Source organism: Lithobates pipiens, unplaced genomic scaffold (assembly GCF_037356315.1).
Source record: "Lithobates pipiens isolate NorthernLeopardFrog02 unplaced genomic scaffold, aLitPip1_a1.2 Scaffold_19, whole genome shotgun sequence".
In the NCBI taxonomy this organism is placed as follows: Eukaryota; Metazoa; Chordata; class Amphibia; order Anura; family Ranidae; genus Lithobates; species Lithobates pipiens.
The window spans coordinates 209,171,151-209,178,124 of record NW_027507764.1 but is presented as its reverse complement, the minus strand read 5'-3'; the positions used below and the strand labels follow the sequence as shown (position 1 = coordinate 209,178,124).

At 41.3% G+C, this 6,974-nt stretch overlaps 1 long non-coding RNA gene across 1 annotated transcript; it reads right to left on the bottom strand.

The window, feature by feature from the left end:
* Window positions 1-1,222: 1,222 nt before the first annotated feature.
* On the bottom strand, window positions 1,223-5,426 carry LOC143996557 (uncharacterized). The gene is made up of 4 exons (XR_013277569.1): window positions 5,323-5,426; window positions 2,990-3,046; window positions 1,956-1,985; window positions 1,223-1,719 (listed from the first exon to the last, which is right to left on the bottom strand). It is a non-coding gene; the product is annotated as an uncharacterized LOC143996557 (long non-coding RNA).
* Between the last annotated feature and the right edge of the window lie 1,548 nt (window positions 5,427-6,974).

Sequence of the window (6,974 nt, the reverse complement as noted above, 5' to 3'; positions counted from 1 at the left end):
CCTAGTAACCAGGGGATTCTCTTGTATGTAATTTGTCAGTGCTTGTCCCGCCACCTCCCTGTCCCCTCTGAGGCCACAGATGGGAATTGATCAGGCTGCACTGATGCCAATGGTAAGCCTACATTCATGGGAATGTTGAGGCTGCATTTATGTCAATGGTGAGGCTGCAGATGAGCACTGATTAGACTGCATTGATAGGCACTAACCCTTATTTTGCCAAACACTTCTTTCTTTAAAAATTAAGTTATCATTTCTCAAACTTCCCTCTTAAAGTGAAGGTACATGTTTTAATACGCTTCAGTATATCCAGATAACATGCCCAAGCTCATCCTTCGTCCTGAGTGTTGCTTGTGGATTCGGTGGAAGCCTTAAAAGATATATATCAAAAAAGCACGCCCAAGTTCATCTCTTCACCACACACAGCCATAAAAGAAACAGAATTCTTGTTGGGCAGTGTATTAGTGCTTGTACGAACACACTTACGAAATGGTTCAAAGAATTTCAGGCAAAATGGTTGGCCCTCGCACATGTTCACTTTATTATATCTGGACCTATTTTAAAACTATTTTGGACACCCCTGCTCTATAGCCTCTATATGGATCCCAAAAATATATATTTTGCGTCCATCCAGAGGCAAGATCACCGGCTGGATTAGCCTCTTCAGTTGACAATTAATAAGCAATGAATTGTGATATCAATATTAGTTTCTTGACCATGGAGCTTGTGGGGAACAGATGATATATCTAAATGAGGTTTCAATAGGCAGAAGAGTACATATGTCATTTTTATAATAAAATATTTTCCATTAATGTTAATATGATGTTTAATTTACAGATGCAGAGCAGTTGAGGAAGATGGCAACCTCAGAACCCAGGCACATCAGGCACAGCAAGAAGGAGGACCCTTTACTGCCTGCACCTACAGGGCTTTCCTGGCTGATGCCCATTGCTCCCCTCACTAAGCTTCGGAGCAGTCGCATCGATTTTCGCAAAATCCCGGAGTTGCTTTTACGTACACGTTGTACTGTTTTTGAACCCCGGCGGAGGAAATATTACTGTTGTTAAAGACTCTTCAGCCTGGCAAGACCCCTGGGCCCGATGGCATCCCCGCAGAATTACACAAAATGTATGCTGCTGTCTTTAAACTAAAAACAATTTGTGATGTCTATAAAATTCAAATAAATGTTATTTTGATGATTTAAAAAAAAAAAGACAAAAATTATTACCTTCAAATAATTTTAATAGTAAATAAAATAAAACAATTTTTTAAACAAAAATGCAAACTTTTTAACTTAATAGTGCAAATTTCAGAAACAGACAAAAAACAAACAAACTTGAAATATGATTTAGGTATTTTGTGATTGGTCAGTAGTGGGCAGCTGCTGAGAAATTGACCCCACAAGATAGAAAAGGGCAGATGACATTTTTTTTTGTTCCTCTACCATTTCTTTTAAAATGGCTTCCTGAGATTCATTGTGTCTTCTTAGTTCTGTTATCAGAGAATTGTGAAAACTTCGCTGTTCTTCCAGGACCTGATCATGCTGCTGCTGTCTCTCTCTTAAATTTCCACTCATGGAGTTAAGGGTATTAGCCAACAGCATCGATGCACTATTGGCTTCTTCTTGTCTTTGGGCCAAGAGCTCCCTTCTCCTTCTCCCTCTTGGGACCCGTATGGGACCTGGTGCTGGAATTGATGCCTGGTGCCTACCCTCCTCATTATCTGAAACACAATAAAAATAAAATTATGATACGTATTATTCAACAATAAATAATTTGATTTAATATCGGTATTATAAGGGTTTTTAGATTTACTAGTTGGTAATTCCTCTTCCATTATAACTCCCTGCTGTTCGTCACAAACAACAGGTGGTTCTGGAAAAAAAAATTTTTTTTTTTAAATAATCATCAGAAAATTATACAGTTGTAATGCTTGTAATTAATCTAAGATATAGTTACCCATATTGGACGGCCCAGCTTGAGTTTCATCTGAATGTTGAATTTCAACAGGAACAAAAAAAGAGAAGAAAATACAATCAACTAAAATAGATTATAAAGGTGACATTTTTTTTTTAAATAACAAGAATCTCTCTACTTCCCTGCACTGTACAATGGAACTGCACAGAGCGGACGTGAACTTCCTATTCTTATTCAACACACCCCCCACTGGTGCTCCTGGCCCCTCCTGTCTGTGCCCCCACAGAAAGCCGCTTCCCATGAGTTCACTTCTGAGTGCTTGCTCCCAAGCCCTGCTGCTACATCTATTACACAGACAGTAGATTTTGCCCCCAACTTCATTGGCTCCCAGTGCCCCAGCATAGCCATCGTGTCCCAGAGGTGAGGGGAGACAAGACCTGCAGACGTGCACAGCGCAGTATTGAATGATGGCTCAGGTAAGTAAAAGGGGACAGGTGAGTTGGGATGATGATGTCTAAACATGTTTTACCTGAATGCAAGGAATGTACTCAAGAGGAGGTCCAGCCTCCCCATGAAAAATGAAAAAGTCAGCGGCAACAAATACTGCAGCTTTTGACTTTTAATATATGGATACTTACCTGTACAGGGAGCCCGCGCTGTCGGCACTGCAGCCAATCTTCGGATCATCTCTCAGGTGCAGCTGTCACCATTCCTGTTAAGGGAACCTGGCAGCGAAGCCTTTAGGCTTCACATCCGGTCCCCTATTGCTCATGAGCACTGTGCTTTCAGATTGTTCCGGTGGTGAAGGCAGGAGGAGAGGGGCGGCCCTGTCTCCCAAAAGTGGGAAACGGTACCTGTCAAAAACACGTACCTGCTCCACCTCCCCCTGAAAGGTGTCAAATGTGGCACCAGGGGGGTAGACAGATAGACGGAATTTCCACTTTTGAGTGGAACTGCACTTTAAAGTAAAAATTGTCTATGCTTTAAAACCACTTAAACATCTTCATATTGTAGCACAGCTATGCTATTTTTGACATAGATTAGCATTCATCTTCATGACGGCATTTTTTACTTACCATTGATGCTACCACAATTCTCCTCATTTTCCGTTTGAAAAGTGATTTGCGTGTTATCTGTAAAACACAACAATCAGATAAAATGTAATTAGGTTCACAATAATCAGAATATAAATCACTTTATTATAATATTTATAATAAGGCACCTCTAAAAGATGTGGACAATAACCCCCTATGTATGGGGCCATCTGTGGGACAAAGATACATTATATATATACATAGTACATAGATAATACATACATATATACATAGACAATATCGATTAATGCCATGTAACACTATCCCCCCCCCAAGGGAGCCACATTACGGAACAGCTCAGCAGATGAGATCGGTGTCATAACGTTTTGTTCCTTAGCACAGTGGCTCCCGTAGAGAACTGACAGCTTTTTGGGCTCAATCCACTGGGTTGAATGTGGAAAACTGTACCAGGCTAAAGATAACAGCCCTCTCAGCCAGCCTTCAGCAGGAAGCAGGTTCAGCAGGCTGAGAGACAGCAGTGGGAACCATTGAATCCTGCTGCTGTAAATCAAGCTGTAGCCGTTTCCTTTCCTGATCCATTTGGATCAAGGATCGTGACGATCCGTTGCACCCCTACTGAAAAGTGATACCAACTGCACTCCACCTCTTATCCCAGCTAGCAGTCTCCAGAGTGGTGACAGCAGAAGGAAATAGGTGATCTTTAGTTCAGTGTAAAGCAATACACTGGGCATAATAGTACAGGCTGCCATAGTTGGTGGGTGTAGCACCTGCCAAGCATGACCCATTCAAGTGAATGAGGCCACTCTGCAAGTGCCCTTCAACCTTTTGCAGTACAACAAACAAGGTGTTAAAGAAGGCAGCATGGTGTTGCTTTGTCAGCACATGCTTTAACCCCTTGCACCCTGCAGAAGCATGCAGTTGCGAGGTGCTTGCAGAGTGGCCCCATTTACTGGAATGGGTTGCGATGGGCAGGCAGTAGCAACCAACCAAAGTTACAGGAGCTGCACTATTTGTACACCTTTTCATGCTGCCTCAGCAGCTAAAGGGGGTAGAGATTGGGGGTGATAAAACAATGACTCAACTGCAGGGTTTTACCACCCACAAACATTGTGTAAACAACCCTTAAGGGTGCCACTGCCGAATGCAACTAAGGGCCCATTCACAAGTGCAGCAGGCACTGCTACTCCTCTGAAAAGCAATCAAAGTGTGTTTGACAGGCAATGAAGAGGTGATATGTTGCCTCCTCTCCGCCAGATTTAAACCCATAAGTGCTGTGTAATGCACGCAATTGCAACATGGTAGTACGGCAATTAGGTGGGAGGAGGCGACACTGCGCCCGGTTATCTTTGACTTTTCCTATGTTGTTCAGGTACAAATACTGTAGCTGTTGACCTATACTATTAGGGCACTTACCTGTCCATGGAGCCAACAATGTCGGCACCCAAAGCCGATCTTAGGATCAACTCCTGGGTGCTGCTGCCACCATTCCTTGTAAGGAAACCCGGCCTTTTGGCTTCACAGCTGGTTAACTACTGCGCATGCACAAAACGCAGTGTGCTTTCTAATTGGCCCAGCAGTGGGGGAATAAGATACCTGCCCTTTACAGCATCTGACCAAGCACATATTGCTTGGTTTGAGGTTTCCCTGTCTGAACCATGCAGGAAAAGGAGGATGGGAAACCATAAGTGACAAGATTCTGTATCTTCATGAAACAGGAAAAATTGAGGCATGTTGGGCCTTGGTCTCCCACCACTATCCATACGAGGTTTGAAATCATGATGGTTCAGCTGAACTTACACGATTTAAAACCCGCATTGCAGTCCGACTTTGAGGGCAATTTGAGAGAGATCTGTGCGGGTTGCTGCACTGATGTCTATTCAAATCGCCAACGAAATCTTTTGGGAATCGGTGCGGTGCTACAAAGTCAGCATCGCAACAATTAGGACAGTGTCACTGCCAGCAATAGGCTGTAATTTGTCATGCGATTTTACATGTCAAAAAATCGCATGTCAAATCGGCCTGATGTGAAAGGGGGCAAAGTGAGCAGTTGTGGTCCCGGGTTCACTTTCAATTTATAGCTGGGTATTTGCTGAACAAAACCAGCATAGGGTGATTACTGCTACTGCTCAAAGCGGTCCTGTACTGGCACCCAAAATCTGCTGTGTCCAGTGGACACAGTGGTCATGGGAGGGGCGTGCTGCACACCATAATGGGTGCACAATGTGCTATTAAACAGGAGCAGGCTGGATGACGTGCCTATACGTGATTCAGCCTGCTCATGTCGCCGGCCCACAGTAAATGATCTGTGGGTGGGAGACAAGCGGTTAAAAAAATTAATGAAAAAAACTACTTACCATCGTCATCAAAGAGGAGCAAGGTCTCATTGCCCTGATTCAAATCTTCAGCCACATTTTCATCGGTGGTAGCAGATGGTTCTCCTAACACTGTGAATAAAAAGTTTCAATTAATTAAAAAACAAAGAAAAAAAAATATCTGGAATTTAATTTTTAAAAAAAATTACTTACTATGAACATCAGAATCATGCTCTCCTGGCACTCCGCTGACAACGTCAGGCCCGAGGCACCCCTTTAATTCCTCTTCATAACAGGAGAAGGTAATATTCGCTGGAGGTCCTCCACCAGTGCCACGTTGGTGCCTTGCAATATAGGCAAGTTTTTTTTTGACCTGCTGTCTGATATCATTAATTCGCCGCCTGCATGTATCGACGTTGCGGGCAATTTCCCCTGCGGCATTGACCTCTTGGACAATAGATTGCCATATGTCTCCTTTCCTGGAATAGGATAGTTTTCCAGACTGGGAACCATATAGTTGGTCCCAGTTGCTCACCACCCTGGACACCAAAATGCAATTCTGCCCATGGCTGAACTTTGCTGTTCTTTTTTTTTTCAAAGACTCCATACTTCTTAACTTCTTTACTCTCCAATCACTAACCCCTCAAATGATTAAAATATTATTTTTCACTTAGCTTTTACTAGAGTGTACCATGTTTCTATTATTGGGTGATTTTGATTGACAGTAGATATATATTTATTGAATCAATATGTTCTAATTTAGGTTTATATATATATATAAATTTAAAATCAAAAAATTTTTTGGATCATCTTTTATATTTTATATATATTATTTATTTTTTTATATATATATTTGGCACCCAAACAGATGGTTTGAACCCGTGGACAGGTCAATTATATTATAGAGGGGAATCTCATTTCACTTTTTTAATTTATTCTTTAATTTTTTAGCCATTATTTGTATTTACATATTTTTATTTTTATTATTAATTTATCTTACAATTGAATTTAAAATGTCATTAACAGTGTACAGATGCTTGACAGATACAGGATCAACCATTTGATATATACACTGTTCATGGGAATAAAAGCACATGTGTAATTATTATGTAAAATGTTAATATTAGTTACGTTTTATAATAAAGGGGGGTGTATATTTGTGTGTGCTGGACTTTAAAGTTTATTTTTTTTATTTTATGAATGAGTGTTGTGATTGATGCTTTACTTTCACTTTGTTCTTCTTTAACCGTAGTCTCGGGATTTCTCCCGAGACTTCAGCCTCGCATTCACAGCGAGAGCGTTCTGAACGTTTGTAGATCTCTTCTCTTCACATGAACAGAAGCGATCTACACAGGGTAATATACCGGCACACTCATGTGAACCATGTTCACAGAGAATTCCGGCGATCTCTGCAGTGATGATTAATCACTGTTACATAAACGGACACCTTTATGTGATAGACTAACACAAAGTGGTACATAATTGTGAAGTGTAAGGAAAATGATAAATGGTTTTCAAATTTGCATTTGCATTTGTATTCAGCCCCCTTTACTCTGATACCCCTAACTAAAATCTAGTGGAACTAATTGCCTTCAGAAGTCACCTAATTAGTAAATAGAGTCCACCTGTGTGTAACTTAATCTCAGCATAAATACATCTGTTCTGTGAAGCCCTCAGAGGTTTGTTAGAGAATC